Consider the following 26,280-nt stretch of genomic DNA (forward strand, 5'->3'; position numbering starts at 1 on the left):
CTATGGTGTATATCTAAGTGTATGGTTTGGAACACAATTTGAAATTCCCATCCATCATCCATGTTTGACATTTGCTTAGTTTTAGTAAGGTAGAGAATATTGGGATTCATTTCTCATCATTTAGGTTGCCATGTAAAAGGAGCGGTTTCTCATTATGTGTAATTTTTAAAAGTTCAGGTATATGCATGTCTTAGTATCTTCTAGGGACTGGTGGGGTATCATTGGTGTTTTTTCTAGTTTGTGCAATTCGCTGTTTTATAGTGTGTATAGATGTCAGTTGGCTTGTGATGTGTTCAGGGACTTTAGGTAGTATGTCCTTAAGGAGTTTGGTTGTGCTTGACTCTCTTCCATCCTGCAATATTTCCCTTACTTTTTTATGTTACATTTGGTGGGTGGTTGTGTGTTCTTATATAAATTACAGCATCATCTTTTGTTGTTGCCCTCCCATAGAATGCATTAGAATAATATTTAGTACATTTCCAGTTTACATTTTCAGTTGATACACTTTCTGGTGTAGCCCATGTGTTTTAGTAACTTCTTTCCTTTCTATGGAGAAATGTATTTTGTAGCATATGGCTTTATATCTGAAAGTGCTAGGCTCAACACCCACAGACCACGCAAGAAATCTAGGGATCATCCTAGATAACAAACCCAACATGATGGCTCAAGTCAATGCAGTGTACACCTCCTGCTTCCATATCCTACGAATGCTGCCAAAAGTCTTCAAGTGGTTGCCTCAGGACACAAGACGGACTGTCATGCAAGCACTCATCACCAGCAGGCTGGACAATGACAGCACTCTCTATGCTGGAATCTCCAGACAACTCCTATACAGACTCCAGACCATCCAGAACACTGCTGCAAGACTCATACTCGACCTTCCAAGCCACACCCACATCAGACCTCCCCTCAGGAAGCTTCACTGGCTCCTCATTCACAAGCGCAGCCCATTCAAACTTCTCATGCACAGATACAAAGCCCTACATAACACAGAACCAAAATACCTAAACAGCTGCATATACTTTCACCAACCGACCAGAAACCTCACTCTCACACATTACCTGCATACGCAAAAGCAAAACTGGAGGTCGCTCATTCTCCTACATCGCACCTTAGACATGGAACAACCTCCCTCAACACATCTGAGCCTCCTCCTCATTTCTTGAGTTCTGCAAGAAGCGGTAGACATGCGTCTTTGTATAATCACCTTAGGGACCACAAACCTACACACCTGCCCAAGCGCCTGGATACCCTCTCAAGAGATTAGTACGCTACACAAATCAATATAGCATAACAAAGTTGTTTAATAGTATAAATATATATAATACTTTAAAGTTTGTATGTTTGTTAATTACTTGTAAAAATATGCAGCTACTTCTATTTTGTATACTTACATGAATGTTCTGTTTAGATGTTTCACACTGTTTTGAAGCTTTTCGATTTAAGGTTTTTCTAATGTGAAACTGGGGTTTTCTTTTCTGTTGGTTGAAAAACTGTCAGTTTAATTCTACATTTTAATTTGTTGGTAGTTTGTAGAAGTTGAGGTTGTTTACGTTAGTGTGCTTTTTATATTGTTGATTGAATTTTTTTTATTTCATTGGTTAAATTGTTTATAGATTTATTTAATCAGTTGAGTGCTATGGTAAAAGCTAATGTAGGTATTATTTTTTATTTGATGTTTTAAAGTATAATAGTTTTGAATATAAATGTATTTATACATATTTATTGATAATTAGGTTGGTGTTTAAATGTTTATAGTTTATGCTGATATATTTTTGGAGCTGTATTGTTATTATTTTAATTATATGAATTATTGGGATGAATGGTAAAGAATTTGTTGTTGTAATAAATGTATATTTTATTTAAATATATGTATAACATGTTTTGGGTTTATTTTAAATAATTGTTTTCTGTAAAAGGATTTTTAAATATTTAATAATGATTATTTAAATATTTTGGCAATGATATTGTAGTCGATATTTTGTGAATCAATACTTCTAACATATGTGTTTTTTAAAGGTTAATTTTTTTGTTTCTGATACTTTTGTTATCAATTTAGGTAAAAGTCAATATTTTAACAATGATATTTGTGTTTTCGATATTTGTGCTCTTACTAGGAAGTTTATATTTTTTTTAGTGATATTTAATTTTTGAGTATCGATATTGTATGCATCAATATTATGTCAGTGATCCAAGAGAGAGAGTGGGCTGGTGGGAATCGAAAGTTCACCTCTGGGGTGAGTTTTTCTAGTGGCTACAAACAGAGCTCAGGATTAGGCATGGTGAGAGATGGGACGGTAAGAAGAGGCATATGGGAAATTATATGATTGATGAGGCAGAAAAAGAATTTGTGTAGTTTCACCACAAGGAGTAGGAAATAGGATTAATTAAGTCCTGAATGCGGTATTTGTAAAGTGCAAACTTTTCACATCTAAGGGTCTTAAGGTGCTAAGGGCCATCGGGGATATTAACTGAACTATGGTTCAGAGTCGCATTGTGCTGAGCTGAGCTGCTGCCAGCGATCGAACTATGAGCCCGAGGCTCCAGTCAGCCGCCCTGGCCGCAGCGCCACACCTCTCCTTAGATACACATGCTAGGATGTGGGGGATAGGATATTAATGCAGTTCAGACACAGTAATGTGTAGAGGTTGATAATGGGTTAGATTTTGAAAATAGAAATGTTTCTATATTTTTCTGCGTGTGCGGCTAAGCCAAAGTTTTATTAGAAATTGTGAGCCCTGTGTGTCGGGCAATCCTTCTTCCAAGGGTACTGGCCATGACAACCAAGCACAGTCCCTGTGCTGTACTCCTTTCACCTCTCTCTTTCCCTTCAGAAGAGAGTGTGCACTGGCAGTACAACACAGTCTAATGTAAGAGAAGTCCTATGCAGCACAGGGTATCTCCATAAGCTGAAAATTGACATTTTCTCCCACGTTGTACCATATAGAATAAGAAGCATGCTTATGAATGAATGAATGAATCAGCATTTCTTAAGTGCATGGTTACCCAAAGGCATCCCAGCGCTACTAGCAGTGCAATCACGAACGCCGAGCAGAATTAGGGAAACAAAAAGGTTTTAATTTATTTAACTTGTTCACATCGCTAACTAGTGTTTTCTATTGGAAAAGGTAGAGCCAACGCAGTCTTGCTTAGTTACCTAGCCCTCTTCAGAAGTCAGACTTGCTTGGCAACCCAGAAATTCTCTGAAATAATGTAAGAGTTTTCTTCTTTTAATGCCTAGAAGAACAGAATTTTTAGTCCATTTATCCCAGAAATAGTGCTGAAAATCGCACCAAAAAGATGCCTTTTTTTTTTTCATTCTTCGTTGGGGAGAACCCCCTCAAACCTCTTGATTGCCATCGGGCTCGCTCGCTGTGCGCGCTTGCGTACGTTGATTCTTTCTGCATACGCCTCACCAGTTTCAAATTCCACCAGCCGCCACTGCACAGCGTGTCTTTGATGGTCTGAGAATCCTTGCACAACTCACTATCCAAATGGAAGTTAAAATCTCCCAAATTGGTGAACTTGTGTTTCCCTAGATGGGGTTCAATTAAGTGAGCAAAATATGAGATATGGGCAGACTTAGGTCCAGGAGACCTATAAACAAGAATCCATTCAAATGATTCAGTGGGGCACACTTTTAAAGAAAAGTATAATGCGTCACAGGAAAACGGATTTATGAAATGGCTCCATGAGACATGTATGTGATGTTTTATATATGATTGCCAGTCCCCCTCCTGTCATGCCTGTTCGATCGAGCAGAATAATGGTCTAGTCTGGAGGAATGGGGTCCACCAGGTCAGGACCAGAGAGCACTTAGGCCAGGTCTCTGTCACAAAGACCCAGTCCAGTTCATGGGTAAAATAAAATCTGCCACCTGTTTTATTTTTCACAGGGGATCTGGCATTGATTAGAAACCCAAGTTAAATAAACTCGACTCTAGAGGAGAAAGGGTCTGGGAAGAATCATGGATTGTACTTGGGCCCAGTATCAGGGGAGTGAGCGGAAAGTTACTAACAGGACATCTAGCAATGTTATCATAATAAAGCTCACTTGAAGCCAAAATGAGAGTGCCGAGCTTCTGTGTTACCATGTTTCCGCACGTCAAGACGCTTTTCCTGGAGCAGGTGGGCATAGGGTCCTTTTCCCTGGTAGAAAGGGCAGGGGACCTGGATCACGGTGCAGTCCAGGCGCTGAGGGGCTTGCTTTAGACGTGCCTTCGCTCAGTACAAGATGAGGAAAAGGTCTATTCCATGGTGGGTAAAAAAGCAGACCTGATCTCCAACTGCATATTGCTTCGCCCCCTCCCCAAAGACACAGTGGCGTAACGAAACATGAGGGGGCCCCCCTGCAAACTACATGGAGGGGGCCCCCCTCCCATCCTCCGTGCCAATCTAGAGCTCTCAGGCCAGCGACCCGCCATACTGCGGGGGTTGCGGGGCTATTGTTACACCACTGTAACTAATCCAGCCGTTATAAGTAACACTGGATGGTGGAGTCAAAGGTTGGGCTTAGTCTGCCCGCAGGCTATCATAGGTGGCGGTTCATTCATTACAGGGTCCCTGCCATCAGTACGCCAGGGAAGTTTGCCCAATTCTAGGTGGGTTTCCTGATGCAGACTCCTGTCATGATATACAACATCGGGCCCACTCATCGTTCAGTTTTGACAAAAGTGCATCCACTACTCCTTTTCATTTCCGTTTTAAAACATTAGACAATGCGACAATGCAGTATTTCAAAAGCAGATGTAACTACAAAGAGCAAATTTTGATAATAATTTTTTATTAGTAGACAATAGCAATCTTAAAAGGCATTGCATAGCTACATACACACCGTGACCCCAATTCCATCACAGTCTCTCTCTCAGTGAGTCGGTCTCTCTCTCTCAGTCAGTCAGTCTCTCTCTCTCTCTTTCTCTGTCATTCAGTCTCTTAGTCAGACAGTCTCTCTCAGTCAGTCAGTCTGTCAGTCAGTCAGTCTGCCAGTCTCTCTCTCTTTCTGTCAGTCTATCAGTCAGTCAGTCTCTCTCTCTCTCTCTCTCTCTCAGTCAGTCAGTCTCTCTCTCTCTGTCAGTTTCTCAGCCAGTCAGTCTCTCAGTCAGTCAGTCTTCAGTCTCTGAGTCAGTCAGTCTCTACTCTCTCTCCATTCTCTCTCTCAACTCTGTCAACTCTATCTCTACTCTCCCTCTCTCCACTGTCTCTCCACTGTCTCTCTCCACTTTCTCTCTCTCTATTCTCTCTCCACTCTCTCACACTCCCTCTCTCTCTCTCTCCACTCTCTCTCCACTGTCTCCCTCCACTCTCTATTCTCTCTCTCCACTATCTCCCTCCACTCTATCTCTCCACTCTCTCTCCCTCCACTCTCTCTCTCCACTGTCTCTCTCTACTTTCTCCACACTCTCTCCCTCCACTCTCTTTCTACTCTCTCGCCACTCTCTCTCCACTGTCTCTTTCTCTACTCTCTCTCTTTCCACTCTCTCCCTCTCCACTCCCTCCACTCTCTCTCTCCACTGACTCCCTACACTCTCTCTCTCTCTTCACTCTCTCTCCACTGTCTCTCTCCACCCTCTTTCTCTACTCTCTCTCCACTCTCTCTCTCCACTCTCTCTACACTCTATCTCTCTCCACTCTCTCTCTCCACTCTCTCTACACTCTATCTCTCTACACTCTCTCTCAACTCTCTCTCTCACTCCAGTCTCTCTCCCACTCTCTCTCACAAAGTAGTGTGTGTTGCCATGGGCGTACGCAGAAATATTTCTGAGGGGATTTTTAACTTCATCACCATCCCCCTTGCACCCTTCTCCCCTCTGTCTTGCACCCTTCTCACCCTTCACCTTGCACCCCTCTCCCCCTCCGCCTCGAACCCTTTTCTACCTTGCACCATTCTCCCCTCTGCCTTGCACCGTTCTCCCCTCTGCCATGCACCCTTCTCCCCTCTGCCTTGTACCCTTCTCCCCTCCCCTTGCACTCTTCTCCCCTCTGTCTTGCACCCTTCTCCTCTCTATCTTGCACCCTTCTCCCATCTGCCTTGCACCCTTCTCCCATCTGCCTTTCACCCTTCTCCCCTCCCCCTTGCACTCTTCTCTCCTCCGCCTTGCACCCTTCTCCTCTCTACCTTGCACCCTTCTCTCCTCTGCCTTGCACCCTTCTCCCCTCCACCTTGTGCCCTTCTCCCCTCTGCCTTGCACCCTTCTCCCCTCTGCCTTGCACCCTTCTCCCCTCTGCCTTGCATCCTGCTCCCCTCTGCCTTGCACCCTGCTCCCCTTCTCCCCTCCGCCTTGCACTCTTCTCCCCTCCGCTTTGCACCCTTCTCCTCTCTGCCTTACACCCTTCTCCCCTCTGCCTTGCACCCATCTTCTCTCTACCTTGCACCCATCTTCTCTCTACCTTGCACCCATCTTCTCTCTACCTTGCACTCATCTCCCCTCTGCCTTGCACCGTTCTCCCCTCTGCCTTGCACCGTTCTCCCTTCTGCCTTGCACCCTTCTCCTCTCTGCCTTGCACCCTTCTCCCCATTGCCTTGCACCCTTCTCCCCTCCCCCTTGCACCCTTCTCCCTTTCTCCCCTCTGCTTTGCACCCTTCTCTCTGCCTTCCACCCTTCTCCCCTCTGTCTTGCACCCATCTCCCCTCTACCTTGCACCCATCTCCCCTCTGCCTTACACCCTTCTCCTCTCTGCCTTTCACCCTTCTCCCCTCCCCCTTGCACTCTTCTCTCCTCTGCCTTGCACCCTTCTCCTCTCTATCTTGCACCCTTCTCTCCTCTGCCTTGCACCCTTCTCCCCTCCACCTTGCACCCTTCTCCCCTCTGCCTTGCACCCTTCTCCCCTCTGCCATGCACCCTTCTCCCCTCTGCCTTGCACTCTTCTCCCCTCCGCCTTGCACCCTTCTCCCCTCTGCCTTGCACCCTTCTCTCCTCTGCCTTGCACCCTTCTCCCCTCCCTCTTGTATTCTTCTCCCCTCTGCCTTGCACCCTTCTCCTCTCTACCTTGCACCCTTCTCCCCTCTGCCTTGCACCCTTCTCCCCTCTGCCTTGCACCCTTCTCCCCTCTGCCTTGCACCCTTCTCCCCTCTGCCATGCACCCTTCTCCCCTCCGCCTTGCACCCTTCTCCCATCTGCCTTGCACCCTTCTCTCCTCTGCCTTGCACCCTTCTCCCCTCCCTCTTGTATTCTTCTCCCCTCTGCCTTGCACCCTTCTCCTCTCTACCTTGCACCTTTCTCCCCTCTGCCTAGCACCATCTCCTCTCCACCTTGCACCCAGCTCCTCTCCGCCTTGCACTCTTCTCCCCTCTGCCTTGCACCCTTCTCCTCTCTACCTTGCACCCTTTTCCCCTTTGCCTTGCACCCATCTCCTGTCCGCCGTGCACCCTTCTCCCCTCCGCCTTGCACCCTTCTCCCCTCCACCTTGCACCCTTCTCCCCTCCACCTTGCACCCTTCTCCCCTCCACCTTGCACCCTTCTCCCCTCCGCCTTGCACCCTTCTCCCCTCCGCCTTGCACCCTTCTCCTCTCTGCCTTGCACCCATCTCCTCTCTGCCTTGCACCCTTCTCCTATCTACCTTGCACCCATCTCCCCTCCCCCTTGCACCCTTCTCTCCTCCGCCTTGCACCCATCTTCTCTCTGCCTTGCACCCTTCTCCTCTCTACCTTGCACCCTTCTCCCCTCCCCCTTGCATCCTTCTCACAAGACCTGGAACCCATCTCCTCTCTGCCTTGCACTCATCTCCTCTCTACCTTGCACTCATCTCCTCTCTACCTTGCACCCTTCTCTGCCTCCCCTTACACACCCCCCTGCGACGCCCACATGGTGCGTGCTAACAAGAGTGCTTACCTGAGGGCACCATTTTGCTGCCTCATCCCTTCTCATATGAGCTTTGCCCTTGAGAATGCTGACAGTCTGACTCTGAGGGCCCCCACTCCCAAAGGGGATACTGACTCAAGACATACTCCACCTTTCTCACAGTTTAAATTCAGAGAAACAATATACTGATATTATAGAGGCAAATTCACTAAAGAATACAAACTTTCCACACCACCCTCACCAGAAAGCTCGAAAATATCCAACCCAAAGATTTCCTATAGGAATCAAGCTATTGTTTAAAATACTTCACAGTGGAGAGCTGCAGCTAAAGGTGCGGTGTTACATGACAACCAAAGTTGTGAAATAGTACTACAATATTTCACAACATTGAGAAGATAGGATCTTGAAACCATTAATTCAAAACATAGTCTTGCAAGTGTGTGGGACAGCGTGTTGCCCGTCTGCCCATTCTTCCTTAGGAAATGGCAACCAGTTCATGAATAACATGCATCTTTGCATCCATACTCTTGTCATGAGTGTGGTATGTGCCTTCAAAACCTGTCAAGAACACCATCTCCATTTCCCCTCTCACAACTAGGTAGACCTGACCTCATGACTTGTTCTGCGTCCTAATTGCTCTGTGCTGCCTCCTGCTCGGGGCCCCCACCCACCCCATCCTCCTTCCCGGCCTTGCTAGCTCTGACTGAAGAGAAACATTGCAACTTGTTACTTTGTTTCTCTTCAGTCAGAGGGAGGGGGCGAGGGGCTCGGAGCAGGCTGCAGACAGCCTGCACCTGTTTTAGAGGGAGAGAGGCTTGCTTCAGCGCAAGCCTCACAGCTCTCTGAAGTGGTGAGGGGCCTGGGGGCCCCCTTCATTTGCTGAAGAGAGTGAGGCCCCCCCGCACTGCAGGGGCTGCGGGGGCGTTTGTTACGCCCCTGCAAAGACATTTGAGGAGTACTGACGTGCATCGGGTGCCCTGTAGTCATAACATAAATATTGGCTATTAATCCAAATCACAAATGCATACAGCGCTAAATGCAAGCCAGGCAAGTAAACCTAAAACTGAACACTGCTCTCCGTGGATACAGAAGGGGCAGTGGACGTTGCCTCTCCACAGCCAACGAAGATGCTGCACTGCACAGTGTGTGGAAGCAGCGCTGAAGCGCCACACCCTCCACCCTGTTCACTGCAGGAAGGCTGCGCCGGACACACAGTGCGTCCTTTGCTGTCCCTTTAAGAAGACCCCCAGGCTGAGCCGGGCATTCCAGCCAAGTGGCGCTCTCTCCGGTTACAACAACACACGCGCCTGCTACTTAATTCAGTTTGTCTGCGAGAAAGACAAAAGCCAAGCTCGGGGGCAGCAGCTGACAATCAGCACTAAAATAGCAACAAGTGACTGAGGAAGCTGCGCGTGCAGAGAGGGAGCACAGCGGGGCCGGTGAAGGGGAGCCGGGGAGAAAATCTGAGCAGACTCCCTTCCCGGTCCACCCGCCGGGCTGCCGAGGAGCTGTCGTGTGTCCACGCGCTCTCTCTGTGGCGTCCTGGGCTGTGAACATCTGGATAGCTGAGGGGGCGCGACAGAGTGCCTGTGTTGCACGACATCATCAGAGGCGAGGGTTTCGGGGTATGGTACAGTGTGTCCAGGTGCTTCATCATCACCCGTCGGGGAGTTGAAGTCTCTGGCACATGCTGCTGTGCGCGAGCTGTCTCTGGAACACCTGGAAAGTTCAAAGTCACAAGTTCTGCGGCGGTGTGTCTGGACTCGTGAGCATGAGGAGAGTGAGCCACGAGACTTCGGGTTCTAGGACACCTGGCGAGCTCACGGTTACTTGTTCTGGTAGGATGTGCCTGGACTCCTGATCATCGGCTTGCACGAGACTTTGGACTCTAGATCATCGCGTGAACTCAAGGTTCCAGGGTGCCTCACGAGGGAAGGGTATCCAATATCACTACGGCATTTCCAGGCTCTACAGAATTTTGGCGAAAAGGGGGTCACAGAACGTGCTACTTTATGACAGAAACCTATAACTTGTGAGGAGCTCTTCTATCTGGATCTTATTGGGCACGTGCAACTCAATGTTCTAAAGCATGCAGTAGGGGGCCTGTGCTCTTCTGATGAAACCTAGGGGAGATTGGGGATGCACTGTCGGCAGCCATTTTCGACACATTGTTCCTTGCAGGAGGTCCCACTGACAAGGAGGAGAGCTGCCCCGTTACACGGCAGGTGTGCTACCCGATGCCAGACACCCAGACACGGCCGGGACATGGAAGCTGGACCCGAGGTAAATACATCACTCTGACAAGGGCAGAATGTGTCCCACTTCTTGTGCGCTTGTAAAACAGCTGGTTGCTGTAACTTCGCAGCTTCCATGGCCAGTGTTCTCTTGTGAGGAGGGCATCATTAAGATTTCCTGAATGTATATAATTCCTGATTTTAAATACATTTAAATTGTCGGATCAGACCAATGTGTATAAAAAATGCACCTTATTTGTTACTTAATAGAAGAATCAGGGCCCAAACTCTATCTTATGCGGTTGCCGTCATTTTCTGTCCCTTTTCTCTGACTATTTTTTTAATGTCAGACATATTGCAATATACACCGCTTTATTAACCACCACTTCATATTTAGCATTTTACTATTTGCTCCAAATGAGCAACAATCCCTATCATGCAAAGGTGTGCAGGTCTTCGGGGTTTGCATAGTTGATGAGAGTAACTTGCCAGGGTTTTTGTTAATTGCATTCTGGCACTTATAGTCCAAATATTATAATGAAAAAGGTTACTTAAGTGCAAGAATACGATGGCAGAGGCTGATCCTGTGACTAGTCCATATATGAGTTCCCTCCTTAGTAGAGGTGGACGAACGACTGAAAGCTCGAGCCATAACTGCCTGGCGCTAGCTCAGCTCGAGGTACAGTTAGACATAGCTGCCAAGGTTTCAGATTGCTATGTGTGAGATTTTCATAATTTCAGTGCAATTATGAGTGACATTTCCACAAACATGAGTGACACTTTGTCGCAAGCAAATCAAGCAATGAAGATAAGGGAAACTATCAATATCAGAAATTACACCCATTGAAGCACATCTGTTAATGTTTCAGATTGCTTATTTGTGACATTTTCATAGATTCAGTGGATTCATGGGCGACATCCAGTGACTAAAGGTGTGACACTTAAAGTAACACTTTCATGCAACCAAAATCACGCAATGAAGTCCATGGAAACAGACAAATATCAGAAAACGCACTCATTACAATACAATACAATACAATACAGTAATACATTTGTAAAGCGCGCTACATACCCGTGAGGGTCTCAAGGCGCTGGGGGGGGTGGGGGCGGGGGGGCTGCTACTGATCAAAGATCCAGGTCTTGAGAAGTCTTCTGAAGGTCGGTAGGTCCTGGGTCTGTCGTAGGTGGGTGGGGAGAGAGTTCCAGGTCTTGGCGGGGAGGTAGGAGAAGGATCTGCCGCCGGCTGTGGTTTTCCGGATGCGAGAGGTTGTGGCGAGGGCGTGGCTGGCCGAGGAGACTGCGGGTGGGGGTGTAGAAGCTGAGTCGGTCGTTGAGGTATGTAGGTCCGGTGTCGTGGAGGGCCTTGTGTGCGTGGATGAGGAGCTTGAAGGTGATCCTCATGTCGACGGGGAGCCAGTGCAGGTCTCTCAGGTGGGGTGTGATGTGGCAGCGTCATGGGGCATCGAGGATCAGTCGGGCCGCGGCGTTCTGGATGCGTTGGAGCCGTCTCAGGAGCTTGGTTGTTGTTTCTGCATAGAGGGCGTTCCCGTAGTCCAGTCTGCTGGTGACAAGGGCGTGGTTGACGGTCTTTCTCGTGTTGGAGGGGATCCATTTGAAGATTCTGCAGAGCATTTGGAGGGTGTTGAAGCAAGACGCGGAGACGGCGTTGACTTGCTTGGTCATGGAGAGGGTGGAGTCGAGGATGATCCCCAGGTTGCGTGCGTGTTCGGTGGGTTCTGGCGGTGTTCTTAGCAAAGTGGGCCACCAGGAGTCGTCCTAGGCTGATGGTTGAAGCCGTGGATGAGGACCTCAGTCTTGTCTGAATTCAGCTTCAACCTGCTGTCCTTTATCCATTCGGCAACTGCCTTCATTCCTCTGTGAAGGTTGTCTTTGGCGGTGTGGGGGTCTTCTGTGAGGGATATGATCAGATGGGTGTCTTCGGCATAAGAGATGATGTTAAGGTTGTGTCGTCGTGCGACCTGGGCGAGCGGTGCCATGTAGATATTGAACAGCGCCGGGCTGAGGGAGGATCCCTGTGGGACGCAGCAGATGATCTCTGTGGTCTTTGAGCAGAAGGGTGGGAGGCGAACGCTCTGGGTTCTGCTGGAGAGGAAGGATGTGGTCCATGCCAGGGCCTTCTCTTGGATTCCAGCGTCATGGAGGCGTGCTGTCAGGATGCAGTGGCAGACCGTGTCGAAGGCTGCTGGTAAGTCCAGAAGGATGAGGGCGGCTGTTTCCCCTTTGTCCATCAGGATCCTGATGTCGTCCGTGGCGGTGATGAGGGTGGTCTCGGGGCTGTGGTTGTTGCGGAAGCCGGACTTGGATGGGTCTAGGATGTTGTTGTCTTCGAGGTAGCGGGTCAGCTGTCTGTTGACAATCATCTCTGTGACTTTCGCCGGGAAGGGGAGCTGGGAGATGGGCCTAAAGTTCTTGAGTTTCTTCAGTAGGGCGTTGATCTCGGCATGTTTACAGCTCTCCGGGAAGGTAGCTGTCTCGAAGGAGGTGTTGATGATTTTCCAGAGATGGGGTGCGATGACTGTGCCGGCTTTGTTGAAGATGTGATGGGGGCATGGGTCTGATGGGGATCCGGAATGGATGGAGTTCATGGTCTTGATGGTGTCTTCCTCGCTGACGTTGGACCAGGTGGTCAGGCGACTGGTGCGGGTGGAGGTCGCGGGGCGGTGTCGGCGATGGATGTGGGGGTGTCGGAGTTGAAGCTGTCGTAGATGTCGGCGATCTTACGGTGAAAGAAGGTGGCCAGTGAATCGCACAGGTCTTGTGAAGGTGGGATGTCGTTGGTGTTGGAGCTGGGGTTGGAGAGTTCCCTCACAATGCTGAAGAGCTCTTTGGAGTTGTGTGCATTGTTGGCCAGGCGGTCCTTGAAGGCGTTCCTCTCGGCGGTCCTGATGAGTTGGTGGTGTCTCCGGGTGGCGTTTTTGTGTGCTGTGTGGTTGTCTGGAGTTCGGTCACGAAGCCATCTCTTCTCCAGCATCCGTTAGGTGTGTTTAGAGGTCCGGAGGTCTTCGGTGAACCATGCAGCTTTCTTGTTGGTGCGATGGGTTGTGGAGTTCTTGAGGGGGGCGAGGGGGGCGGCGCAGTCGTTGATCCATTTGTTGAGGTTGTTGGCGGCGGTGTTGGGGTCGGTGTGGTCGGCGGGTGGACTGAGGGCAAGGGTGGTGGTCAGTTGGTCCTCGGTGACCTTGCCCCAGCGGTGGTGTGGCAGCTGTTGGGTGCGGTGGTGTGTGGTGGGTTTCCTGAAGGTGAAGTGGACGCATCTGTGGTCGGTCCAGAGGGGTTCGGTGGTGTGGTTGAAGGAGACGTGGGTACTTGCGGAGAAGATGGGGTCCAGAGTGTGTCCGGCGGTGTGGGTGGGGGTCGTCATGAGCTGTTTGAGTCCAAGGTTGGCGAGGTCGTCAATCAGGGCGGTGGTGTTGGCGTCGTTGTTGTTCTCGAGGTGGAAGTTCAGGTCCCCGAGGAGGATGTAGTCCGTGGATCCGAGGGCGTGGGTGTTGACGAGGTCGGCGAAGGTGTCGTTGAACTGTGGTTGTGGTCCGGGTGGTCTGTAGACGAGTGTTCCTCTGAGGGTGATGTTGGGGTTGGTGTGGATCTGGAAGTGCATGTGTTCGGCGGTGATCAGGGTGTCATCGGCGTTGGTCGAGACTCTGAGGGTGTCCTTGTGGATTATGGCGATTCCCCCTCCCACTCCGTATGTGCAGTCTCTGCGGGAGATCTTGTAGCCTTCAGGGATGGCTATGGCGATGTCGGGTGCCGAGGTTGTGTTCAGCCAGGTCTCCGTCAGGGAGGCGACGTCCAGGGTGGTTGAGTCTATGAGGTCCCAGAGTTCGATGGCGTGCTTGCGAGCAGAGCGGGTGTTGAGGAGGATGCATCGGAGGTGGTTGGGTTCTCTGGTTGATGATTTGGCAGGCCAGATGCTGTTGAAGCTGCAGTTCCAGCAGGAGAAGGGCCCTTGGGTGTTCTTCGGGGTTGCCCGGTGGCATGAGTGATCTGGTCTGACGTTGAGTGCGTGGAGGGTGCTGGAGTTGTAGTGCAGTCTGGTGTTGCGGCTGTCTCGGGATCGAGGGGTTCTGGCGCTGGGCGCGGTCCAGGCGCGGATGGGTGCAGACGGGCTTGCCTTTGGCGCCTTCGGTGCACCAGCGCCACCAGGAGCAGCTGGGAGGTGGGAGCGGGGTGGCCAATGGGTGAAGGGGGACGGGCCGGGACACAGAAGGCAAGGGGGCGGTGCTGCAGGAGTCCAGCGGCGGGAAGCGGGGAGCGGGGTGGGTACAGAGGGCAGGGGCGCTAAGGACGACAACAAAGGCAATACGAATGCAGTATAAATGCAAAACAGATGAAAGAGGTACAATAAATTACAGGAAAGGCACAAGCAGACAACAAGGCACAAAGCATTCAACAAAGGCACAACCAGTCACCAGGACGAGACCACAGGAGCATGTCAGCGGCGCACTCTCGACAGTGGCAGCAGGGGGCAGGGGTCAAGGCAGCACAGGAGGAGCCGTGTGGCGTGGGGAGCGACCTGACCTGCGAACAGGGTTGAGGGTCACCGTTTGTACAACATGTAAGACACAGTATGCAGCAGGTGCTTTTAAAGCTATATTTTAATTTCTAAATAATCAGCACCCTCCACCACAACCTCAGCTCCAGGTGTGGCTGAACCACAAGTAACAAAGGGAACTATGTGACAAAAGCAGCAACCCACTGAGCTATCCACATACAATACAGTTCTGTAATATGCTGGTAGACTTTCTTTATAGCAAGCATATGAACCAAGTGTGAGCGCAAAATCCGTTCCGCTCACGGATTTCGCGGATTTTCGGTAAATCCGCAATCTACGAACTCCTGCGAATTTACCGAAAATCCGCGAATCAGTGCGCGGCAGATTCGGGGGGCAAAAGTTCAAAGTTGATGTTGTAACTATTTTAGGATGGCACCGGAAAGCTGCCAGCGCCATCCTAAAATAGTTACTAAGTTGGCTTCAACAGGAAGCACAGGAAGCACTAATAGATAAAATAAAGCAGGTGCTCGAGCACCTGCTTTATTTCATCTATTAGGGAAGCTAATTTAGTAACTATTTTAGGATGGCGCTGGCAGCTTGCCGGCGCCATCCTAAAATAGTTGAGATGATGGATTGGCAGCTCACTCAAGGGAGCGTCGTCGAGGCTGGGCAGGTGTGCCTTCTTCCCAAATCTACCGTCGAAAATCAGCTGTGATGCTGGATAGAGGCCTTTGCATCCTTGACTTTCACAAGCGCAATCCTCGTGCTGTTCCTATGACCAGGAGCTTCTTTCTCTTGATCTGCTGCTCTGATCGGTCTCTGACCTTTTATACATATAAGAGGCATGTGAACTCGCATAGAAGCCCCGCCCGTTTGGCCCCGCTCACACACTCGCGGTGTGCACCGTCTTCCCGCCGTTTACACACTATGATGGACAGCTCACTCAAGGGACCCCTGCGCCCTTCGGGGCGATTGCATAGTAACACACACATGGTCGCTGGAACTAGTTGAAGCTCAAATTCAGTGACTCATTCATCAGCCCAAAAACAATTGTGAGCATCGTCGAGGCCGCACAGAAGACCCTCCCATTAAGAAAATCTGTGAAATCCGCGAATCCGCAAATTCGCGGATTTTGCGGATCCGTGAATCCGCGAATCCGCAATTTCGCGGATCGTGGATCCGCGAAATCCGCCCATGCTTAATATGAACCCTCTGCGCTACTTCATGGTGAGAGTGAAAACTGCAAGTAGAGAACAGTATGACCTCTATCCAGCGGGAACTTTAATCACCCAATTTATCTGTGACTTTCACTTAGCAAGTCTCTTACTGTTGTTAAAATAAAACCACCTGCTTTGTACTGTCAAGCAAGGATATCAAACCTTTTGAACTAATAAATCAGCAAAACAACTGCTAATTTAATTAGACAAGACGAACCTTTAGCCCATAACGAGACGAGCTTTCTCGCACCTTCTGCCTGCCGCCTTCAAACACCCAGGATGAGACTTTAATTTAGCTCAACATCCTGTGACTCTGGACAAATCACTAACGGGTCTACTATGAAAGGGGGCGGACAAAGTCCTCCCACTGCCGTAATGGTATGTGGGACCGTCCACCAGGGGTGCAGCGGTCCCGCACCTGCAATTAGGATGTCACCGTGGCAGGGGCATCCCCCATTCCCAGCATTGTGGCGGACCACAATGCTGGGAATGCATGTTGTGCATTGGCATGCAAAAGATGACAGGCACCGCGCAGTGCTTGCATCCTTGTCCATGCCAATGCAGAGGGGTACCAAAGGTGCCCCCCATGTGCACCCTCCCAACATCCTGGGGGCCCGCTTTGGGCCCCCAACAGCGAAAACTGTATGCCTTTGTTGGCGCCATGGAAAGGCTGCTCTCCACCGGCATTCTGATATGGTTGGTGGTGTCTTACAGATACCGCCACCATATTGTGGCAGTTTTTCGCCCGGTCAACATGTCAACCGGCAGAAAAGCGGCGGACTGTCTCCCCTTCCACTGCGGACCCCCCAGTCATCCTAATGTGGCGGGGGTTAATAATGGAAGGATGGCGGGCACATCTCCCCCGCCGGGCCTTGTGGTGTCTACCGATGGCCTGCAGGGGGCGATCGTTCTGCTTTCCTAATAGGCCCCTAAGTCTCCTTGTGCATATAAAAATGTATGAGACCTTGTGTAAAGTAACTGATGCATATGAAAACGCTACAGTGATTTGATGTAAAAACAGTGTTAAAGTAAACACGTAAAGACAGATAGATACTCATTTAGTAGCTGATTTGTAAGTGAAACCAAAAACTCTGGATAAATTGCGGTTTCCCTGCTTACATTGTGTGATCTTAGGCTTATGTTTTCATTCTCTAAAACTCCTTTTTCTTCATTATCGTCTCTGAAAGCACTTTCAAATATTTAGAAAAGTAAGTTCCACAGCGGATCAAGCCACCAGCAGCTCTATTTTCCAACGTCCCTCTGATTATTCAGTTTTTGTTGTGCTGACAACCTCCAGGACCTGCTGCGGTTTGGTCCCTCTGGAAATCCAGATGAAGACTTTAAAGAAAGAGTGGAGGCAGCACCAAGCGTGAAGTAAAACAGGACCACGTTGTATCAAAAAAAATATATGTTTTCCTTTATTTTTTCAGACAGCCAACGCGTTTCGCTCCCCAACCATGGGAGCTTCGTCAGGGCTGAAAACAACATAAAAGTGATACACCAATATTAATAACACATACTCACATTAAAATTACGACAAAAAGACAAACAATATTAAAATACATTGAGTCAAGCTCTTAACCCCTTCCCCGCGGATGACAAAGCCAGCTCGTCATGGGCGTTACCTGCGCTGCGCGGATGACGAGCTGGCTTTGTCACGTTACGCAGGATTTTTAAAAATGCCGCGCACAGCGGGAAAAGCCGCCGCAGCGATGCGGTTAAGAGACGAGATGGCAAAACCTGAGAGGGCCATAGTATCAAAACCTATGTTTTAAGGAACATTTTACCTTAAAACTGAATATGCATACACAAAGATATGCAACATGGTGACTTCAGAAAAACACATTGATATACGGAGCAGAATGCAACCAAATATAAAGTGTGTAAGGTAAAGACAGGGGAGGGATATAGGGTGAAGCCCAGGTAGGGAGTGATTAAGGAAGTGGGGGAGGGGGTAGTGATGGAAAGGAGGGGGGTGTGGTGGCACTTAGGTAGACCTATACCCAATGTGAAAGATACACACATACACCCACGCACAGGTGACCGAGCCCAGAAGTAAAAAATATGTATGATACCGTTCTCACCAAAGATGTTGGTAGATCTTGATGCGACGCAATAACGTCGACAAGAAAGCTGGCCAATAAAGTAGTACAGATGCTAAAATGACAGAGTACACATTGTAAGAAAAAATTGTATGAAGAAATGTAGAAGGTCAAACCCTAATAAGTATCCAGATTCCTTACCCAATATCAAGATTCCGATATCAGAATAAAGATGTAGACACACGTCACGGGCCTTTGGGTAAATAGCCTCAATAGCCAAGGGGGTACTTTCAAATATTTGCCTTCCGACCATCATTTGGACATAAACCTTTTGTGTTTTATTTATTTGTCTGTAATGTTGCTCTTTAAACTGTATTGCCTCTTAGTTAATTAGTAATTTATGTTTAAAAACGATCGCTTTTAATTAGTACTTATCTGTTTAGTAGAATAATGTGACGTATTGATATGAAAGCTTCTACATATTAAAGAAATACACTTTTCTGAATTTTGAAAAGACTTTATCATATTTGACATGATGTTTACTGTATGATTTACATAGAAAACATTTCCAGGGCACGGCTCGTGAACTGGCTCTGAGAGTTGAGCCAGACCCTTGGCTCGGCTGTAGGTACATTGAGGAACTTTGACTTTTGAAAGTGGTGGGCGAATTCTGTTGCCATAGTGACTACGAAATAACGTATTTTAGGGATACATCTTGTCATTTTTTATGCCTAAATAACATAACATAACATGTGTATTTGTAAAGCGAACGTTCACCCAAGGGTATCTTGGTGCTGGATAACAGATGTTTATTGTTACCCAACTCAATGGTGCTCATTTTATCAACCTGAGAAAAGACTGAGTGGCCCTCCGGATTTGATGTCATCTCATATGCAGATGACACTCAGCTGGTCACAACCAAGGGACCCAAGCCTGGAGACACCAAAATAAGATTTAAAACCTGCATGAATCACATTGCCAATTGGATGCAGACTAATTGCCGATGACGTAACGCAAGTAAAACGGTGGTGGTACTATTTGGGAAAGCATACAAATTCTGGTCGGACGACTGGTGGCCAACGAGTCTTGGTCCAAGCACACCCCAAAAGCAACAGTAAGGAATCTGGGAATAATAATAGACAACAAGCTGTCCATGAAGGACCATGTAGACCGCATATCAGGCATTTGCTATGTAATCACGCAAACCCTACAAAATAATTTCCAAAGCATTCCAATGGGATCTCGGATCCCTAGTACAGGCACTTGTAATCAGTCTCATGGACTACAGAAGCATCTTAATTGCATCCATGAATGAAAAACTATATACCAGGCTTCATGTGGTACAAAATACTACATCTTCCCCCACGTTCACCATCTGACCTCATCATAAAAAGCCTACACTGGTTACCAATAAGTAACCAAACACGTTTCAAACTCATTTTCCCACTATATAAATCTCTTCATGGAAAAGGGCCACAGTACTTTCAAAGAAAACTTAATTGGTATGTGCCAATAAGGAATATTCGGTCGGGAAGCACAAATTAATTGCTGTCCCACAGGGCCCACACTGCCAGAAATGGCTGCAGATAATTTTCTTACCTAGCCCCTCAATTCTGGAACCAGCTCCCTATACATATCCGGGCCTATACAGACCACAGACTATTCAAACAAGTATTGGAAAAGAAATATGTCTCACATTTGTTGGAGTCGGAGCTATATGTATAGTAAATGGCAATGCTTTTACTTAGTTCATTAATAGGGTTCAGCTTGAGCATTATAGCACATTAAACACAGAACCTAGGACTGGATATTTTTGTCGCTCTTTGGTTGTCGTACTGAAAAAAGCAAAAAAGTGATTGGTGGAATGCCTGAATTAAACTCAGCAACTAATAATTGCTTGGAATGGCACATTCCCGGCCATCATTTTTTTCTGCCCAACATGTGATCTCAGGCAGGAATGAATGAACCAGCGATATGCAAATCAGCCTTTGTACTGCTCCAGTTTTGCATCACTGTAAATGACTTGTGCTGCCCATAACTCTGTGATATTCATATTATCAATCTCTGTAAGCGAAAAGTAGTGTGGCTCACTGGTTAGAGGCGGCAACCCGAGAGCAGAGGACGGCCCGGGACCAGGGTTCGATTCCCGGCGCGGCAGGTTTCTGGACCAGGGTCAGCGGACTCGATAATTCTCTCGCCTCGGTGCCCACTCTGATCAGCGATCACACTCGGCAACTCTGGGCATTAGCTTGTCTCATCTTCACTAACGGCCCCACCAGACCGCCGGGGATGCCTGGTCTCACCCTGGAGATACCCATTAAGGGACCATCTCTCAGGGAAGCCAGGAAGGGTTTCGCAGCGGTCGAAGCGCCTTGGGACCCTACGGGTAAGTAGTGCGCTATATAAATGCCAATACATTTACATTTACATTTACAAAAGGTTGAGATAAACACCCCTACTGGAAGCCAACATATCTACAGGTTGTGCATTGACGTCTGCAGATTGCACAATAATTGTATATATTACGTCTGATATCCAGCCTTCTACAATGTGTATTAAACAGAGTGGAACATTCATTTTTCCTTGATATCAAAATGATTTTTTTTTTTGTTGCACTCTATTTTTAAATAGTGCTGCATAATATCAATGGCTTTACGGCACCAAAAAAAAATAGGACAAAACACTAATAAAATGTAAGTTACATTTCAATACTCAGAGCTAATTTAATAAAGTTTTTCGGAAAGCGGAATTCTTCTGGAGTTAAACTACCGTTTGATGGGTGTTTGCCCTAGCTCTTTGGTTGGTGTGAAAGTGTTGCTGTGCCCCAGCTCGTGTTTGCTGGTGAGTGTTGGGTGTCATAATGGTGGCAGCTTTGACCCCTTCCACCTCTTCCACATTAAACAGCAGAGTCACTATGGGCATAAAATAGCCAGTTCAGTTTTTAACGTCTTTATTTCGAACTTTTCTTCATAAAAGACAACAGATAAAATATATACAAAAATACAGCATAATAAGTACAAGTCTTAAAAAATACGATCCATTAATTCATTACTCATTAAAAATTCAATTAAATAATATCAAAGACGTTTTTAGGAGTCGATAAGAGTTTACAATTCATTTTAAAACCACAGTAAATGTGTTCCTACAGTTATCTCATTTGTCACATAGTAGGTGTCTGGCTCTGATGGTCCAAGCCCATCCGAGGAATTTCGCCATACCTATGGACATCCACTCTGCTGTATTAGATCTTAATATTAGCAAAGCTTCCTCACACACCCGTGTATTAATCCTTCTGCAGATGGGTTTAAGCCATTTCCGTCGTGGTGCCCAGTAAGCTGGACATGCAAAAAGAAAATGGCCAATAGTTTCCTTTTGCTCGCTACACCAGGGACAGTGCATAGACGATTGGTTATGCCATTTATGTGTAAACTCCCTTATTGGCAGTGTGCCAACTCTAAATTGGTGGTAGAGTTTCCTGTCTGCACTTTTGGTGATATTATCCCAATAAGTCTCAGTATAGGGAACCACTTTGTGGAGCAGAAAAATACCTGTCAGGTTGGGAGTCTGTGAAAGCAAAACCAGATCTTCCTTTACAGTAGCCCAAAACAACAGTTTGAATTCCTTTTTCGACGGGAATACCTGATTTCCCGGATCGGACCCCTGCAAATGAAGACCCATTCTGAAGAGTGTGGCCTTCACAGTTTTAAACCAAGATAGATTACCTGACCCTAATATCGATCTCACATCCAGAGTCTCATTAGCAAACATAGATAGTTCCGGAGTGGACCAGATGCGTCTCCACAAGGCTACCATCCTATATTGGGCCTGATTTTTAATAGAATGACAGCTCATATCTAGCATAATGGGAAGTGACGGTGTTGATAGTGGGAGACCTACCAGACTACGAAAAAACTTGTTCTGAATTTTATCTGATGAGGCGAGGTTTACACTACCCCATAGATCCGAGCCATAAAGGATCCCTTCCACCTCTTCCACATTAAACAGCCGAGTCACTATGGGCATGAAACAACCACTTTATATAATGATCGCATGGACAAGAAGGCAGCAGCGATTGTGGAAAGCAATAAAAGGCAATGCATGCAGACGATTATTAGGACTGTATCTGTCCTTGCACAAATACTTTTGTTGTGTCAAAAGGTCAGGCCAACAGCCCCAGCCCAGCCAGACTATTCCAGATCTGACGGGGTAGGGGTTATAGCCCAATGGTTATGTATGTATGTGAAAAAGATGGAAATACATCTTGTAAAGGAGGTTTCATATTTTCAAGTAATACCTAGGCGGTGTCACTGCTGATACCAAGCAATCCTCTTTAGTTAAACCGAGCATGGACTGAAACCAAGTTAAGACCAGGCAGTGCTGGAGAAACAGAAAATGGGAAACAGGAAAAAAAGTAATCGTGGAAAAAGCAAACACTCATACAGAATGCAAGATGAAGTAAATCCTTAATGCTTTTACACTTATTATTCACAAATGAACGAAAGGTTTTGCCTGAATAGCTAAGGACATGATTACAGGGCCCGATTTCAATGCCCATTGATTATATCCTTACAGAAACGTAAGTAGTAAGGTTTAAAAGGACCATATCTGTGAACACCGCGGTACACATTTTATAAATAAAAATAATGAAAATAGTTGATGCACAGGGTGGGCTGGGGCGTGGGCTTAGCCTCCCAGTAGTGGTCCCGTCGGCCCAGAAGAGGGGCGCACGTACCCGTGCTAACTTGCTTTCTTCATCAATGGCAACACCACGGCCTGCTTCTTGCTCTTCCAGTCATGGAGCAGACTCCGGTTGGGCAGGGTATAGAAGGGTTCCTGAAGCAGAAAGGGCACATAGTGGAGCAGCAGGGGCATGTAGTGTTGTGGCACAGGTTGCTGCTACTTCCTGGCTAACAGGGGGTGGCTCTGCTGATGTAAGGATGGGGGTGGCTGCGGCGCCTGATGGTGGATTGCCCCATGCTGGTAGCAGTAGGCATTCTCCGGCCGTTAGAGGCTTGTAGCCAGGCTCCTGCTTTTAGTGTTAAGCAAGGGGCACAGGTGTCCCCCACTGAAAGTACTCCTCGCATGGAGGAAACGTGGGCTCAATGTAGTCCAAACATCAACTTTTAATCTGCCACTATCTTTCTCTTACAAAGGAGACAACCTGACCGCACTTAGTAAAGAAATATCTCAATGGCATTCGGAGCAAACTTGAGATCATGTTTACTTTTTAGGTCTCGCCGGGCGTTAGCAGCCCGCATGCACTGCTCTCGCCATGCGAAGGCTTCTTGGAATCAATGCGGTCCAGAAGTCGTGTGTCCGCTCGGCCTGCAATTGTCATTGGCCTGCGTCAGTTTTCGTCACTAATTATGCTGAACATACTTCGTTCATTGAACAGGAGCATTTTTAGTCCCTCCTGGTTGCCCACCGTGTCCGTTTTAGGCCACGCCCACCAGGATTCGATGTTTTACTGGCGGCGTGATAGGGCAGCTTTAATCTTTACTCGTGGCACTTTTTTAAAAAACTATTTTGCAGAGTGCATGTGCAGACGTGATGTTTACGTAATGAAATAATGTAACAATCGAGAGCGGAGGACTTGATTTGCTATTTATTTAATCTTTGCTTAACATTTTTTACATAGCTCACCCCACAAGATGTGAGGGTTCTTGGCCCATTTTAAACATTAGTTGCTGCATGCCGCATGTCGTTGCTTTAGCTCACAATGAACAGCGAAGAGCATAACATAAAAGAAATAAAGGAATCCGTTCCAAGAGTGAGGGTGCTATGCCGTGGTAGTTAAATGTGCAGAGTCGGCGTTGATGGGGAGATCTCTATATACAGGCCACAAGTATATCACTTGTGAGCGCGGACCCAGCCTTTCATGCTTGTGGTGTCGATAACAAGTCTATGTAGCGCTTAAACTCCCAAGACACTGACAGGTGCTTTTTGGGACTCTGCAGTTTTGTAGGTTGGGTGGTGATAGCAGTAAAGATGTTAGTGACGCAAAGTGATGACGGCGGTCAGGCTTTTTTACATTTACAAACAGGAAAATACTGTACATTTCCTGAGGCTTAGGACGAATACTTTGTGCTCAAGTTACAACTATATTCTAGTAAGCATTTATTTATTTATTTAAAGTCTTGTTTATACACTTTTAGCAAAATGCTTTTAGGTTTTCCATTTTATTTCTTGCTTTGTTAATGTCTTTTTACTTATATTGGGGTCTCGCCTTTCATTAATTTAAAGGCATTTGCTTTGCTGTACAATACCATTAGCTGAGCAAATGGCTTTAACTTCATGAAAGGCAAGTCAATGCTTGTATGGCCGGGATGCCCGTCACCCCCTCCCAACACAATCCCCAAAGGATGGGAAGTCGGACGCAGTCTTGAACTTTTGGAAGGCGGGAGGGAGTCACCCTCCCGGCCGTATTTATTAAAATATGAAACAAAATTTAAAACATTAAATAAAAGTTTCATAATCATGTACAATTTTACATTTATTACATTTCGATGAAGACATGTTCTTTGGCTAACCTTAACAGATCTCTAATACAAAGGTTTCCTAGCCGAGTCTAACATCCTGCAAATGCATACATTCTAAATTAAAATTGTACATCCTAGCATAAAGGGCCAACGGCAAGGTCTTAACCGGTGTCAGATCCCTACTACCAAAACTCTCGCCCTCACGGTGTGAGTGGCGCATGCGCAGAGGACTGTACCCTCATTGCCAACTGTAATTTCCCTTGTCTTGGTGGGGACCCCCCTTTCCACTCGACGCCATCTTAAAGGTCGTCCGAGTTCCCGTGTGAGGTATCTGTAGGAAGGACAGCGTGGACGCCCCCCCATCCCCACACTCTCTATCAGCCGTCGCGGATATCCGGCCCCCGGGAAATTAGTAGGAGGGGCATATAGCCGCCTCCTCCCCTGGAAGGGGCCTATGGCCGTCTCCCCTTAGGCGACCCATCCTTAGTGGGTGACGCCTCCCCGTGGGAGGGGCCAATGGCCGCCTCCCCCCGGGCGCTCCCATCCATAGTGGGTGGCGCCCCCCTCTAGGGACCTTGAAATTACTGCTCACGATCATGACCTTACCGCCACAGGCCTGATAGTTGACCGGCTATCCAGCCCCCCAAACTCCTCCTAAAGGTCATGCTTCCTCAAACCCCTTAGCCATGCTATGAAGTCTCCTATGAGTAAAACATTCCCCCCCCGGGACAGGTGAACCCCATCATTCAGATACATGTGATCACCCCCAATACACCCATGAGGAATGCTATGCAACTGCGCAGAGCGAAACAATCTACCAATTTTATTGTTTACCTTCTTCACCGAATGGTTCAGTGCTGACACCGAAAGGCCCCCCGCCATACTTTCCTGGGAATCATGTGGGACCAGGCAATCGTGCACCCCGGGATTCTTTTTGCCAACCAGCTAACAGCAGACAAAACTTGCTCAAACAACACTCGTCTACCCAGTGTCACCAAGTCATTGCCCCCCAGGTGTACTATGACTACAGATGGCGGTGACCTTTGCCGCCCTAAGAGACCCTCAACAAAAGACTCGAATTGGTCAAAACAGAGCCCGCCCTTCCCATGGAAGGTCACTCTGTACCCGTATTCCCCAGCTGCACGAGTCGCGTCACCTGCTTTGAATACGTCCCCGGCGCGCCTCACGTATGAGTGGCCCACGACCCACACCACTCTCTCTTTAGACGGTGATCCATGACCGCTGGTCTCCTGGTACTGGGTCGACTGCAAATTCCGCCCCGCGTGACAGGCTCGCGAAACTGTAATTCAAACAAAAGACAAGAAGCGTGAGTGCCTGTCAATTGACTTACAACATGTGCAATCGCACATACCTTCTGAAGCAATTCGAGGACCATCGTCCCAACTGTTTCACTTCATCCGCACTCTGACCCCTGGCTGTAGCCTCAGTAGCAGCCCCTATCCTAAAGGAGTGGGTCCCAAAATCGCTCGGGTCCATGCCTGCGGCAGCGATTGTCAGTGCTAGCACCCTCTGGAACTGAAACCTCGTCAGTGGGGTGCCATCCTTGTGCCTCAGCAAACTCCCCCCCCCATGTAGCAGCCCTCAGTGCCAAGTATTCCTCTATACACATTATCGGGCACGTGGGGGACCCTCGCATGCGCTGCACAATAACACTATTTCCCGTAGCCCCCTGGTCGGTCTTGGACCTGGCTATCGTGACTACCATCGAATCACCCCTAATTAGGACGTGATCCCTGCACAAGCCTCCCTCAACGTCTTTCTTATTCCTTGCGACCAGTTCGCTCACCCGCATAGCCCCATGGAACGCTAATGCGAAAGCTGCCCGGAACAGAACTGCTTCGAATTGGGAGGAGCATGTCTCGACTAGTTTCGCCATGAGTAGGGACAACCTTTCTAAGCCAATCGGGCGCCTCTCATCTTGGTTGCGACCCTCAAGGCGCTGCCAGCCGCGAAGGGCTTTTTTCGCCAAAAAGGAA

At 48.0% G+C, this 26,280-nt stretch overlaps 1 protein-coding gene across 1 annotated transcript in view; it reads left to right on the forward strand.

The window, feature by feature from the left end:
* Positions 1 to 9,036: 9,036 nt before the first annotated feature.
* The window catches only part of LRRC3 (leucine rich repeat containing 3), a 38,960-nt gene continuing 21,716 nt past the window's right edge, over positions 9,037 to 26,280 (forward strand). Inside the window, exon 1 of the mRNA XM_086955510.1 lies at positions 9,037 to 10,081. The gene's annotated coding sequence lies outside the window, so the exon portion shown is untranslated. The remainder of the gene's footprint in view (positions 10,082 to 26,280) is intronic.

This window comes from Lissotriton vulgaris, chromosome 2_1 (genome assembly GCF_964263255.1).
Source record: "Lissotriton vulgaris chromosome 2_1, aLisVul1.2, whole genome shotgun sequence".
Classification (NCBI taxonomy): Eukaryota; Metazoa; Chordata; class Amphibia; order Caudata; family Salamandridae; genus Lissotriton; species Lissotriton vulgaris.